This window comes from Chrysemys picta, chromosome 12 (assembly GCF_011386835.1).
Source record: "Chrysemys picta bellii isolate R12L10 chromosome 12, ASM1138683v2, whole genome shotgun sequence".
Lineage (NCBI taxonomy): Eukaryota > Metazoa > Chordata > Testudines > Emydidae > Chrysemys > Chrysemys picta.
Genome location: NC_088802.1, coordinates 8,524,012 through 8,537,014, shown reverse-complemented (window position 1 = coordinate 8,537,014; position 13,003 = coordinate 8,524,012). Strand labels below are relative to the sequence as shown.

Here is a 13,003-nt window from a genome sequence, read left to right as displayed (position 1 = left end):
GAAAACATAATTTTCTTTCAAAAATGAATTACCGTGGAAAACTTTCCAACTGGAGCTAATTCTGAGGGGTAAATTCGGAAGGGGTAATTTCCACTGGAGTTTTAACAATGCGCTGTCTCCAACTCTCATGATTTCATTGACAAGTCTCATGATATTTGCTATTGTTCTTAAATGCCCAGCTCCTGGAGTCATGTGATTATGGGAGATGGTTGGCCTTAATTTAAAAAGAAGTCAACTTGCAGTCCTTGCAATTGTGGAGAAATGCTGGAATACGTGAATTCTAAAGGCTCCAATGCCAGAAGACAATAAGACTGCGTCTACACTACAAGCTAGGGGTGTGATTCCCCACCCCCCACACACACTTGTGCCACATACTTGTGCTGGTTCTCACTTAACTAGCACGAGTGTGAATTGCAGTGTAGCCAGGGTAGCGGTACCAGAGGCATGGCTGAGCTGTGCCAAGTATAAACCCACAGCTGCTACCCGTGCAAACCTGGCTATGCTGCTATTTTTACTTGTGCATACACGAGTATGTGTGCACAGGCAGGGGAATCACATCCCTAGCTCGCTGTGTAGATGTAGTCTAAAAAGAACCCGACATCTTTGATTTTAAAATCTCATGACTTTGGAAGGGTTGGGCTTGACGAGTCTACAAAACAGACTGAAAGATCTGTGGACCAATAATTAATAATAATAATTATAACAATAATGTTACATTACAATAATCTATTTATTATATTAATATATCATAAATTATATTATAATAATAATTAAATAATGGTTATTATAATAATAACAACCAGTCATCTGCAGCCTGTAGTTCTACAGGTTAAGCAGCTCTCTGCTGCCATCTGTTGGTGAGCAGGGGGAAGAACAGCCATGGTGCTGCTTCATTTGCATAAGCATTCTACCCAGAGTTCTTGCAGTCACAGTCTGGGAGTCACCATACCTGTGTATAACCTCGGATAATACCTAAAGGCAGAGAACTCCTCCCTCAGGAGTTTTACATGTTCTTTCCCCCTGTTCAGGAACAGATAGGAATAGAAAGTTCTTTGTTCTCTGGAGATGCTGGGCAACTGTTTTGCAAGATTGCAAAAGCAATTTGAGCTAGCTGAGAGAGCCTGCTACGCCATGCCCAGCCAGCAGGGGGAGGTCCAGTGGTGAGCCTGCTCATTGGAAGATTATTTTTGTTTTATGGCTTTTCATCTAAACAAAATAATTCTGGGGTTACTGAAAAGAAAAGAAAACAAAACAAAACTTGTTGGTTTGTTGTTTTTGCCTCCAAATATGAGATATGCCTGATAACCTCCGGAGGAACCTGCCATTTCAGCAAGGCAAAGGGAGCCAGGGAGTTTTGCAGGGGCCAAGGTTAAGGCTGTTTTTCTTAAATCGCATCATCCAAATCTTGTAGTTTAATGAGTAGCTGATGTAGCTTTGTGGCTGTTCTTTTCCCCTGTTCAGGAACAGATAAGAATAGAAAGTTCTTTGTTCTCTGGAGATGCTGGGCATCTGTTTTGCAAGATTGCAAGAGCATTTGAGCTAGTTGAGAGAGCCTGCTATGCCATGCCCAGCCAGCAGGGGGAGGTCTAGTGGTGAGCCTGCTCGTTAGAAGACTTTTTTTGTTACATGGCTTTTCATCTAAACAAAATAAGTCTGGGGTTACTGAAAACAAAACAAAACTTGTTGGTTGGTTGTTTTTGCCTCCAAATATGATATACGCCTGGTAACCTCCGGGGGAACCTGGCATTTCAGCAGGAGCGCCGCCAGCCTTTTTACCGCCCTAGTCGGTGGAAGGTCCCGCCCCCGAAATTCCGCCCCCGACAGAGGCGGCAGAAGATCTGGCCGCTGTGGTCGCCGCCCCCCAAATGTTAGTGCCCTAGGTGACCGCCTAGGTCGCCTAATGGGTTGCGCCGGCCCTGCATTTCAGCAAGGCAAGGGAAGCCAGGGAGTATTGTAGGGGCAAGGTTAAGGCTGTTTTTCTTAAATCGCATAACTATGGGGACTTCCAACCTTGTCATCTAACCTTAGCACTAACTAGACTCTCAAGAAATGTTGGTAAACCTCCGTGCTCTCATTTAACAGATGAATAAGAATCTCTTTAACTCTGGGTCCAGTGGTCCGGACACTAGCTTAGACTGTGAGAAACCCCTGTGCCATTCCCTGCTCCGCCACAGCCTTCCTCCGTGACCTTGAGCAAGTCGCCGAGTCTGTGCCTCAGTTTCCCCATCTGTAAAATAGGGAGAATAGCACTGCTCCACCTCACAGGGAAATACATTAAAGGTTGTGAGGTGTATCATTAGTATGCCAATGGATGCCACTTATAGAGAAACTTAATGAGGTTTTTGGTCTAAGAATTTTCCTAGCTGGGGCTGTAACAGCTTTACATCCTCTGAGGATGGGACATAGAGCTGGGAGAGGGACCCATGGGGGTCCCACAGAATGAACAGTCGGGGGAACATTAGTGCCTCTGATTGCATCCAGCTCTGGAGACAAAGGAGAGGGGTTTCTTCTCAGTACCCAGTGTAGTGGAGCCCGTTCCTGCTGCCGATATGGTGGTGGCACTGTCTCCTGCCCAGGAGGGGTTGGTGTTGGTCGGGGCGGATCTGGCAGCATTGCTGGTCACTGCTGGTGGCGACATGGTGACGTTAGACATTCCTGGTGCGGTGGTGTTGGTGGTGATGGCCGGCTCTGTCTGGGAGGTGAAGGTGACCTCATTTGGTGCCACGGTGCTGTTGGTGACTTGTATGGTTGCTGTGGGGCCATCAGTAACTGTCAGCGGTGCTGTGGTGAGGTTGGCTGGTGCAGTGGTGCTGGTGGCTAAAAAGAGAGGGACATCCCATTGGGAAGGTGTTACTGCGCAGGGCTGGGGAGACTCAAGCTGGTTGGGAAAATGGGAGCTTTTTGGAGGGTGATTTCAACTTTTTTGCCCCAAAAACCTGAAATATTTTGATTCTGAAATGGTGCCGGAATGCCTCATGTGGGTCATAGTTCAGGCTATGCATCCGAAGAAGTGAGGTTTTTACTCACGAAAGTTTATGCCCAAATAAATCTGTTAGTCTTTAAGGTGCCACCAGACTCCTTGTTGTTTTTGTAGATACAGACTAACACGGCTACCCCCTGATAGTTCAGGTGCTTCATGCCCCTATTTTCCTCTATAGGCTGGGCTCCTTGCGGGGACTACAACTCCCATGAGCTCCCAAGCTCGTCCATCCTGGCTGCAGTGCATCATGGGAGATGAAGTCTGTATGGGGAGCCCAGTCCATAGAGGAGAATGGGGCCATGAGGGGGCCAAACTACAACTTCCACGAGACGTTGTAGCAGCTAATCAGAGTTGAAATATTTTTAATTCTGTTTTTGGGCATTCTGTTTTTTCAATGAAAAATCAAACCCAAATGTTTTTCATCACAGTAAAATAAATTGTTCCCTTTCATAGCTTATGCTCCCAGTACTTCTGTTAGTCTCCAAGGTGCCACAGGACCCTCTGTTGCCTTTCATATTGCAATTGATCACTTTGGTTTTGGTTTTGACTTTCACTTTTGGATCTGGCGAGGTGATTCCTCTCTCTTTTTTAAATTTTTTTTTACTCCCTGCCCATGAAAAAACTATTTGGTGTTTTGTTTTTTCAAAAATGGGAACAAAACTAAAAATTCAGTTGGAACAGACACCAAACCATTTCCTCTTTCCTTTCACTTTGAATTTTCCCATCAAAGCACTGGGGGGAAAAGAATCTCAGATGACACTTTCCCCATCAAATTCCGATTGACGAAATCCCTCTTTGAGGGGAGAAACTCTTGGATCATAATAATTCCGATCGTCTCAAGTCACTGGGCAGGTCACTGTTTGGTTTCCTGTCACTTATTTCCACGAGTCTCTCTAGGCTCGTGAGAAAGGAGTAGCAGGAACTCACTGAATGTTGCTTAGATCAATACCACAACTTGCCGCGCTCTTCTGGGTCATAGCTTCAGCCTTCACCCAGATGCAAGAGGCTTCAAGAATCAGCCTTAGCAAGGTGAGGTTCCTGGTGCATGGGAATGTCAGAAATTCCTGCCCCTCCCTCCCTTTCTACCCTGGAGTGACACATAGAAAGGAGTGACAGGATATGTCACCGCAGCCCCTGGCCAATACATCACCATCATCCCCTGCAGTCTGTTCTCCAGGGTTCCTACTGTTGTTTGGAGTTTCCCTTGGGGAGAAAACTCCACACGCTAATAGACCTCCCGCCCTGTTGGGAAATGTCTGATCCAGCCGGGAAACTTATCCAATCACATCCCATTGCTTCGGTAGTGTTTAGATTCCAGCCTGGACTCCTGGGTTTAATTCTCTGGGGGCAGGAGGTTGTGGCAGTGGATATAGGAGAGGATGGGACTTGAAGTCCTGGAATCTGTTCCTAGCTCTGGGAGGGGAGGGGAATGGGGCCTAGTGGGTTAGAGCTGGGGTGGAGGGGAAAGGGCTGGGAATCAGGACTCCTGGGTTCTGTTCTTGGCTCTGGAATTCAGTGTTCTATCCAGTAGGCAACATTGCCTCTGTAGCGGAGTTAAGGAATATTTGTCGCCTTAAGTCTTGTCCTTGCAAAGATGTTGTCCAGGAGTTTCCTTAGTTTTTTTTTTTAAGGAATTTTTTTAACAATCACTACTTTTATAATCTCTTAGAATTTAACTGCTTGGTACTGACAGCCATCACTCATCTCCTAACCATTTTTTTTTTGTATTGCAATTTCCTTAGGCTTTTTTTAAAATGATGTGTTAAAACCAACGATGTGTGGAACGGTTAATGAAGATGGCTGTGTACTGCATTCATGAGGCCGGATGTCTTTCTACCATCCACGCATCAGACTGTGAGTAAATTCCCTGATGGTGGAGAATTGGCAATGGGACCAAGTATGTGTCTGGGTGGGGTGACGGCCTACATTTTCAGAAGTGATGAGTAATTTGGGGTGCCACAATTTTTCTGGGGGGTCCAACTTGAGTTCACAGAATGCTAGCCCAGTGTCCTGTCTTACGACAATCGCCAGTGCCGGGTGCCCCAGAGGGAATGAACAGAACAGGTAACTAGCAAGTGATCCATCCCCTGTTGCCCATTCCCCTGAAAATCACTTGGGAAATGTAGACTGAGAAGATTGAGTTGTGGGGTGGCGCTCGCCATCTCGGCTGACACACCGAGGCTTGAACCGGGGATCTCCAAAGCATGCATTGCTATAGCTTGAACTAAAGAGACAATGCTCCGGAGAGGTGGCTTTAAGAGTCCTGTATCTACTGAGGATCCTACACAGAGCGGAGAGACCTCTAGCAACAGCTCACCTGTACGTTACATGTGGGACCTACAAAATTATGTATTGGGAAAACCTTACAGACACCGATTACCTCCCACTTTGGAGACAAAGGAGGCAGATGGCTGTCTGTATGTGGCACAGTGGAGTCTGTTTCTGCTGTGGGTATGGTGATAGCATTGATTTCTACCTTGAAAGGATTGGTGTTGATCAATATGGGCGTGATGGCATTACCAGTGGCTGTTGGTGGTGCCATGGTGCTATTGGACACTCCTGGCACGGTGGTGTTGGTGGTGATGGCTGGAGGCATCTTGCTGCTGTTGGTGACCTCATCCGGTATCGTGGAACTGGTGGTGACTTGTATGGTTGCCATGGGGCCGTTGGTTGCCATGGTGTGGTTGGCTGATGCAGCGGTACCAGAGGCTGAAGAGAGAAGGACATCCCATTGGGAAGATGTTACTGAGCCAGAGAGCCCGGGCTGTGGAGACTAGAGCTGGCTGGGAAAATGGGAAGATTTTTGCATGGAAACTTCAGGGTTTTGGGGGGAAATTTTTTTGAAATGTTTAGATTCTGAAATGGTGCTGGGATGGTTCTGGGAATTGTAGTTCAGGTGCTTCATGTCCCCCATTCTCCTCAATATGCTGGGCTCCCTGGTTGGACTACAACTCCCATGAGGCAAAGTGGTCTCCCGTCATGACTGCAGTTCATCATGGGAGATGTAGTCATACATGAAGGCCGATCCACAGAGGAGAATGGAACCATGAGGCACCCAAACTGCAAATCTACAAGGGACCACAATCACTTTTTAGAAACAAAATATTTCAGATTTTTGCCCCAGCATGAAAAAATTCAGTTTTCAGCTTAGTTTTTTGACCCCCCCCCAAAATCATCAATTTTCCACAGAGACGCTTTTCAGAAAAAAGAAAAATCTTTCTGTTGAAAACATAATTTTCTTTCAAAAATGAATTACCGTGGAAAACTTTCCAACTGGAGCTAATTCTGAGGGGTAAATTCGGAAGGGGTAATTTCCACTGGAGTTTTAACAATGCACTGTCTCCAACTCTCATGATTTCATTGACAAGTCTCATGATATTTGCTATTGTTCTTAAATGCCCAGCTCCTGGAGTCATGTGATTATGGGAGATGCTTGGCCTTAATTTAAAAAGAAGTCAACTTGCAGTCCTTGCAATTGTGGAGAAATGCTGGAAAACGTGAATTCTAAAGGCTCCAATGCCAGAAGGCAATAAGACTGTGTCTACACTACAAGCTAGGGGTGTGATTCCCCACCCCCCACACACTTGTGCACACATACTTGTGCTGGTTCTCACTTAACTAGCACAAGTGTGAATTGCAGTGTAGCCAGGGTAGCGGTACCAGAGGCATCGCTGAGCTGTGCCGAGTATAAACCCACAGCTGCTACCCGTGCAAACCTGGCTATGCTGCTATTTATACTTGTGCATACACGAGTACGTGTGCACAGGCAGTGGAATCACATCCCTAGCTCGTTGTGTAAATGTAGCCTAGAAAGAACCCGACATCTTTGATTTTAAAATCTCATGACTTTGGAAGAATTGGGTTTGACGAGTTTACAAAACAGACTGAAAGATCTGTGGACCAATAATTAGTAATAATAATTAACACATTAATAATTATTAATATTTTATTATATATAATAAACATTATAATAATTAAATAATGGTTATTATAATAATCACCAATAATCTGCAGCCTGTAGTTCTACAGGTTAAGCAGCTCTCTGCTGCCATCTGTTGGTGAGCAGGGGGAAGAACAGCCATGGTGCTGCTTCATTTGCATAAGCATTCTACCCAGAGTTCTTGCAGGTTTCAGAGTAACAGCCGTGTTAGTCTGTATCCGCAAAAAGAAGAACAGGAGTACTTGTGGCACCTTAGAGACTAACAAATTTATTAGAGCATAAGCTTTCGTGGACTACAGCCCACTTCTTCGGATACATATAGAATGGAACATATATTGAGGAGATATCTCAATATATGTTCTCAATATATATCTCCTCAATATATGTTCCATTCTATATGCATCCGAAGAAGTGGGCTGTAGTCCACGAAAGCTTATGCTCTAATAAATTTGTTAGTCTCTAAGGTGCCACAAGTACTCCTGTTCTTCTTTTTGCAGAGTTCTTGCAGTCACAGTCTGTGAGTCACCATAACTGTGTATAACCTCGGATAATACCTAAAGGCAGAGAACTCCTCCCTCATGGGTTTTACATGGGTAGCTGATTTGTGGCTGTTCTTTCCCCCTGTTCAGGAACAGATAGGAATAGAAAGTTCTTTGTTCTCTGGAGATGCTGGGCATCTGTTTTGCAAGATTGCAAAAGCAATTTGAGCTAGCTGAGAGAACCTGCTACGCCATGCCCAGCAGGCAGGGGGAGATCCAGTGGTGAGTCTGCTCATTGGAAGATGATTTTTGTTTTATGGCTTATCATTTAAACAAAATAAATCTGGGGTTACTGAAAACAAAACAAAACTTGTTGGTTTGTTGTTTTTGCCTCCAAATATGATATACGCCTGGTAACCTCCGGAGGAACCTGGGAAGGCAAGGGGAGCCAGGGAGTATTGTAGGGGCACGGTTAAGGCTGTTTTTCTTAAATCGCATAACTATGGGGACATCCAAACCTTGTAGTTTAACCTTAGCACTAACTAGACCCTCAAGGAATGTTGGTAAACCTCCGTGCTCTCATTTAACAGATGAATATCAATCTCCTTAACTCTGGGTCCAGTGGTCTGGACACTAGCTTAGACTGTGAGAAACCCCTGTGCCATTCCCTGCTCCGCCACAGCCTTCCTCCGTGACCTTGAGCAAGTCGCTGAATCTGTGCCTCAGTTTCCCCATCTGTAAAACAGGGAGAATAGCACTGCTCCACCTCACAGGGAAATACATTAAAGGTTGTGAGGCACCTCATTAGTATGCCAATGGATGCCACTTATAGAGAAACTTAATGAGGTTTTTGGTCTAAGAATTTTCCTAGCTGGGGCTGTAACAGCTTTACATCCTCTGAGGATTGGACATAGAGCTGGGGGGGGACCCATGGGGGACTCGCAGAATGATCAGTCGGGGGAACATTAGCGCCTCCGATTGCATCCAGCTCTGGGGACAAAGGAGAGGGGTGTCTTCTCAGTACCTGGTGCAGTGGAATCCGTTCCCGCTGCCGATACGGTGGTGGCACTGTCTCCTGCCCAGGAGGGGTTGGTGTTGGTCGTGGCGGATGTGGCAGCATTGCTGGTGACTGCTGGTGGTGACACAGTGACGTTAGATGTTCCTGGTGCAGTGGTGTTGGTGGTGATGGCCGGAGGCGTCTGGGTGGTGAAGGTGACCTCATTTGGTGCCATGGTGCTGTTGGTGACTTGTATGGTTGCTGTGGGGCCATCAGTAACTGTCAGCGGTGCTGTGGTGACAGTGGCTAAAAAGAGAGGGACATCCCATTGGGAAGGTGTTACTGCGCAGGGCTGGGGAGACTCAAGCTGGTTGGGAAAATGGGAGCTTTTTGGCGAGTGATTTCAACTTTTTTGCCCCAAAAACCTGAAATATTTTGATTCTGAAATGGCGCCGGAATGCCTCATGTGGGTCGTAGTTCAGGTGCTTCATGCCCCTATTTTACAGGCTGGGCTCCTTGGGGGGACTACAACTCCCATGAGCTCCCAAGCTCGTCCATCCTGGCTGCAGTGCATCATGGGAGATGAAGTCTGTATGGGGAGCCCAGTCCATAGAGGAGAATGGGGCCATGAGGGGGCCAAACTACAACTTCCACGAGACGCTGTAGCAGCAAATCAGAGTTGAAATATTTTTAATTCTGGTTTTGGGCATTCTGTCTTTTCAATGAAAAATCAAACCCAAATGTTTTCCATTACAGTAAAATAAATTGTTCCCTTTCATATTGCAATTAATCACTTTGGTTTTGGTTTTTGACTTTCACTTTTGGAACTGGTGAGGGAATTCCTCTTTTCTTTTCTTTTTACTCCCTGCCCATGAAAAAACTATTTGGTGTTTTGTTTTTTCAAAAATGGGAACAAAACTAAAAGTTCAGTTGGAACAGACACAAAACCATTCCCGCTTTTCTTTCACTTTGAATTTTCCCATCAAAGCATTGGGGAGAAAAGAATCTCAGATGACACTTTCCCCATTAAATTCCGATTGACGAAATCCCTCTTTGAGGGGAGAAACTCTTGGATCATAATAATTCCGATCGTCTCAAGTCACTGGGCAGGTCACTGTTTGGTTTCCTGTCATTTATTTCCACGAGTCTCTCTAGGCTCGTGAGAAGGGAGTAGCAGGAATTCACTGAATGTTGCTTAGATCAATACCACAACTTGCCGCGCTCTTCTGGGTCATAGCTTCAGCCTTCACCCAGATCATGCAAGAGGCTTCTAGAATCAGGTGCAGGGTGAGGTTCCTGGTGCAGGGGAATGTCAGAAATTCCTGCCCCTCCCTCCCTTCCCACCCTGGAGTGACACATAGAAAGGATCAGAGGGGTAGCCGTGTTAGTCTGGATCTGTAAAAAGCAACAGAGAGTCCTGTGGCACCTTTAAGACTAACAGATGTATTGGAGCATAAGCTTTTGTGGGTGACTGCGTCTGACGAAGTGAGTAAAGGTGCCACAGGACTCTCTGTGACATAGAAAGGAGTGACTGGATATGTCACCATTTCATGCAGCCCCTGGCCAATACATCACCATCCTCTGCAGTCTGGTCTCCAGGGTTCCTACTGTTGTTTGAAGTTTCCCTTGGGGAGAAAACTCCACGCGCTAACAGACCTTCTGCCCTCTTGGGAAATGTCTGATCCAGCCTGGAAACGTATCCAATCTCATCCCATTGCTTCGGGAGTGTTTAGATTCCAGCCAGGACTCCTGGGTTCTATTCTCTGGGGGCAGGCAGGTGGGGCAGTGGATATAGGAGAGGATGGGGCTTGGAGTCCAGGAGTCCTGGACTCTGTTCCTAGCTCTGGGAGGGGAGTGGGGTCTAATGGGTTGGAGCCGGGGGGGGGAGGGGAGGGCTGGGAGTCAGGACTCCTGGGTTCTTTCCCTGGCTCTGGGAGGGGAGTGGGGTCTAGTGGGTTAGAGCTGGCGGGGTGGGGAAGGGGAAAGGGCTGGGTTTCAGGACTCCTGGGTTCTTTCCCTGGCTCTGGGAGGGAAGTGGGATCTAGTGGGTTAGAGAAGGGGGGCTGGGAGTCAGGACACCTGGGTCCAGTTGCTAGAGGAGGGGTGTGAGCCTGGCAGTCAGGATGCCTGGGTTCTCTTCTGTGCTCTCTCTCTGTGACCCAATCCTACCCCGATCTGTGCCTTACGGTCCTCACCTTCAGTACACTCCTGACAGCAGGATGGAATTAATTATCCTCCCCGCTGGCCACCTTGTCCCGTTTCACCCACCCTAGCCTGGCACCTGAGCGACCTACCTGCTAAGTGCAGCCACAAAACAAAGAAGCAGAATAGCATTGTTCTGGGGCGGAGGCGGGGCAGAGATCGGCTTCCCTCAGGACGTTCTGTGCCCCTGGGTTCTGTCCCGGCCGGCTGGCAGCCTCGCTGTATTTGTAAGGGCTCTGGACCGCCACGGTGAGTTCCTGAGATAGCCCTGCCTACATTCCCCCCACATGTGTCTTCTCTAAGGTGTGTCTTTCCCGATTCCCCGCAGACACCTGAAAGAGGAGGAAACGGCCAAAAGAATATGGTATCGGAATGTGTCATCTCCATTTCCAGCTGGATTAACACCGGTGACAGATGCTGGCGGGGATCCCAACACCGGTATATACAGCAATCGCTTCATCCGGGGCTGAAATGCGGCCACCTCTGGGGCGGCGCAGCTGGGGAACAGCCGCGCAGCTTCATCCGGCGCTGAAATGCAGCTGCCGACTGGCACTGCTAGAGAATGTCTTTTATCCCCTCTCCTGTGCAGCCACTGGGGGAGATATGGTAACACAGGACTGGAATGGCAGGGGGGCTGCAGGTGGGGAGTGAGGGGCATTGACAGGGTGTGACGTTATTGATATAATCTGGGACCATATAGAACATGGTTGCAACCAAAGTCCTGTAGTGGTACCAAATCTTGTAAAAAGGGAGTCAAATGAAGTTAGGGTTTGCTGGTTATGATTATGCTGTCTATATGTGTGTCTCAATTTTGTAGTTAAAGTTGTGAATATTGGCTCTGTACTGTCTCTATTTCAAACTTCTGCTATGCTTCTGGGAGACATCCCAGACAAGTTGGTGTCAGCTCTACCTAGCCTGCTTGATGGCCCATTAAGGACCATTGGCTATACAATTGACCTATGGAGAAAAGGCAAATATGCCTTGTAACTCAGGAACTTGCCCATGTGACTCCAGACTCCATGTTGCTGTAATTTTCCACAGTAAGAACAAAGAGGCGTTCTTACACCTGGAAAAGACTATAAAAGGCTGATGCCTCGTTTCCATCTTGTCTTCAATCCTGCTTCTTACCTCTGGAGGGACTTTGCTAGAAACCGAAGCTCTGAACAAAGGACTGAGGACCCATCCCAGCAGGGGATGTACTCCAGAGACTTGATTTTGAACCTGCAGTTTATTCTATCTCTGCTACAAGCCTGAACCAAGAACGTTGCCATTACTGTATGTAATTGATTCCATTTAACCAATTCGAGCTCTCATCTATATCTTTTTCCTCTTATGAATAAACCTTTAGATTTTAGATTCTAAAGGATTGGAAACAGCGTGATTTGTGGGTAAGATCTGATTTGTATATTGACCTGGGTCTGGGGCACTCCGCAGCACTCTGTTCTGAGCGGCACAGTAAGGGGGTCAGGGGGTCGGAGAAGGGGCAGGGAGGTTCTGGAGGGGGCAGTCAAGAGACAGGGAGCAGGGTTGGATGGGTCGGGAGTTTGGGGGGGGGCTGTCTGGGCGTTGGGGGTGTAAGGTTTTGGGCAGTCAGGGTACAGGTAGGGGGTACGGTCCTACGGGGGCAGTTAGGGTGGGGGGGGTCTCAGGAGGGGGCAGTTAGGGGACAAGGATCAGGGAGGCTTAGGTAGGAGGTGGGGTTCTGGAGGGCAGTTAGGAGCAGGGGTCCCAGGAGGGGGCAGTCAGGGGACAGGGAGCAGAGGGGTTTAGATGGGTTGGGACTTCTGGGGGGGGGGCTGTCAGGGGGTGGGGAGTGGTTGGATGGGGCGTGGGAGTCCCTGGTGTCTGTCTGGGGATGGGGGTGTGGATAAGGGTTGGGGCAGTCAGGGGACACGTAGGGGGTAGAGTCCTAGGGGCAGGGCCGGCTTTAGGCCGATTCAGCCAATTCGGCTGAATTGGGCCCCGTGCCAAGAGGGCCCCGCGCCGCAACTCTCCACCCCGCCCCCAGCTCACTTCCCCCTCCTCCCCTCCCCTGTTCGCTCCGCCCCCTCCCCTGCTTCCCGCGAATCAGAGGTTCGCAGGAAGTCTGAAAAGAAGCAGGGGCGGGCAGGCAGCACCAGGTAAGCTGGGGTGGGTGGTGGGGGGTGTGAGAAGGGCTCCGGGGAGGCGCGGCGCGGCCCGGCCCAGTCCAGCCCCGGCCGAGCACCTCCGGCCCCAGCAGCTCTGGCCCCGGGGCGCCGGTCTGGCCTGCTCGGCTCGGCTCCGGCCCAGGCCCCGCGGCTCGAGCCCGGCTCCGGCTGAGCGGCTCCGGGTCCGGCCCGGCCCCCACGGCTCGGCTCCGGGTCTGGCCCAGGCCCCGCGGCTCGAGCCCGGCTCCGGCTGAGCGGCTCCGGGTCCGGCCCGGC

The 13,003-nt window shown here is 48.7% G+C and overlaps 1 long non-coding RNA gene across 1 annotated transcript; it reads left to right on the top strand.

The window, feature by feature from the left end:
• The first annotated feature begins 3,665 nt into the window (after nt 1-3,665).
• On the top strand, nt 3,666-11,927 carry LOC135974724 (uncharacterized). The gene is made up of 3 exons (XR_010591837.1): nt 3,666-4,009; nt 4,723-4,834; nt 10,927-11,927. It is a non-coding gene; the product is annotated as an uncharacterized LOC135974724 (long non-coding RNA).
• Nucleotides 11,928-13,003: the final 1,076 nt, after the last annotated feature.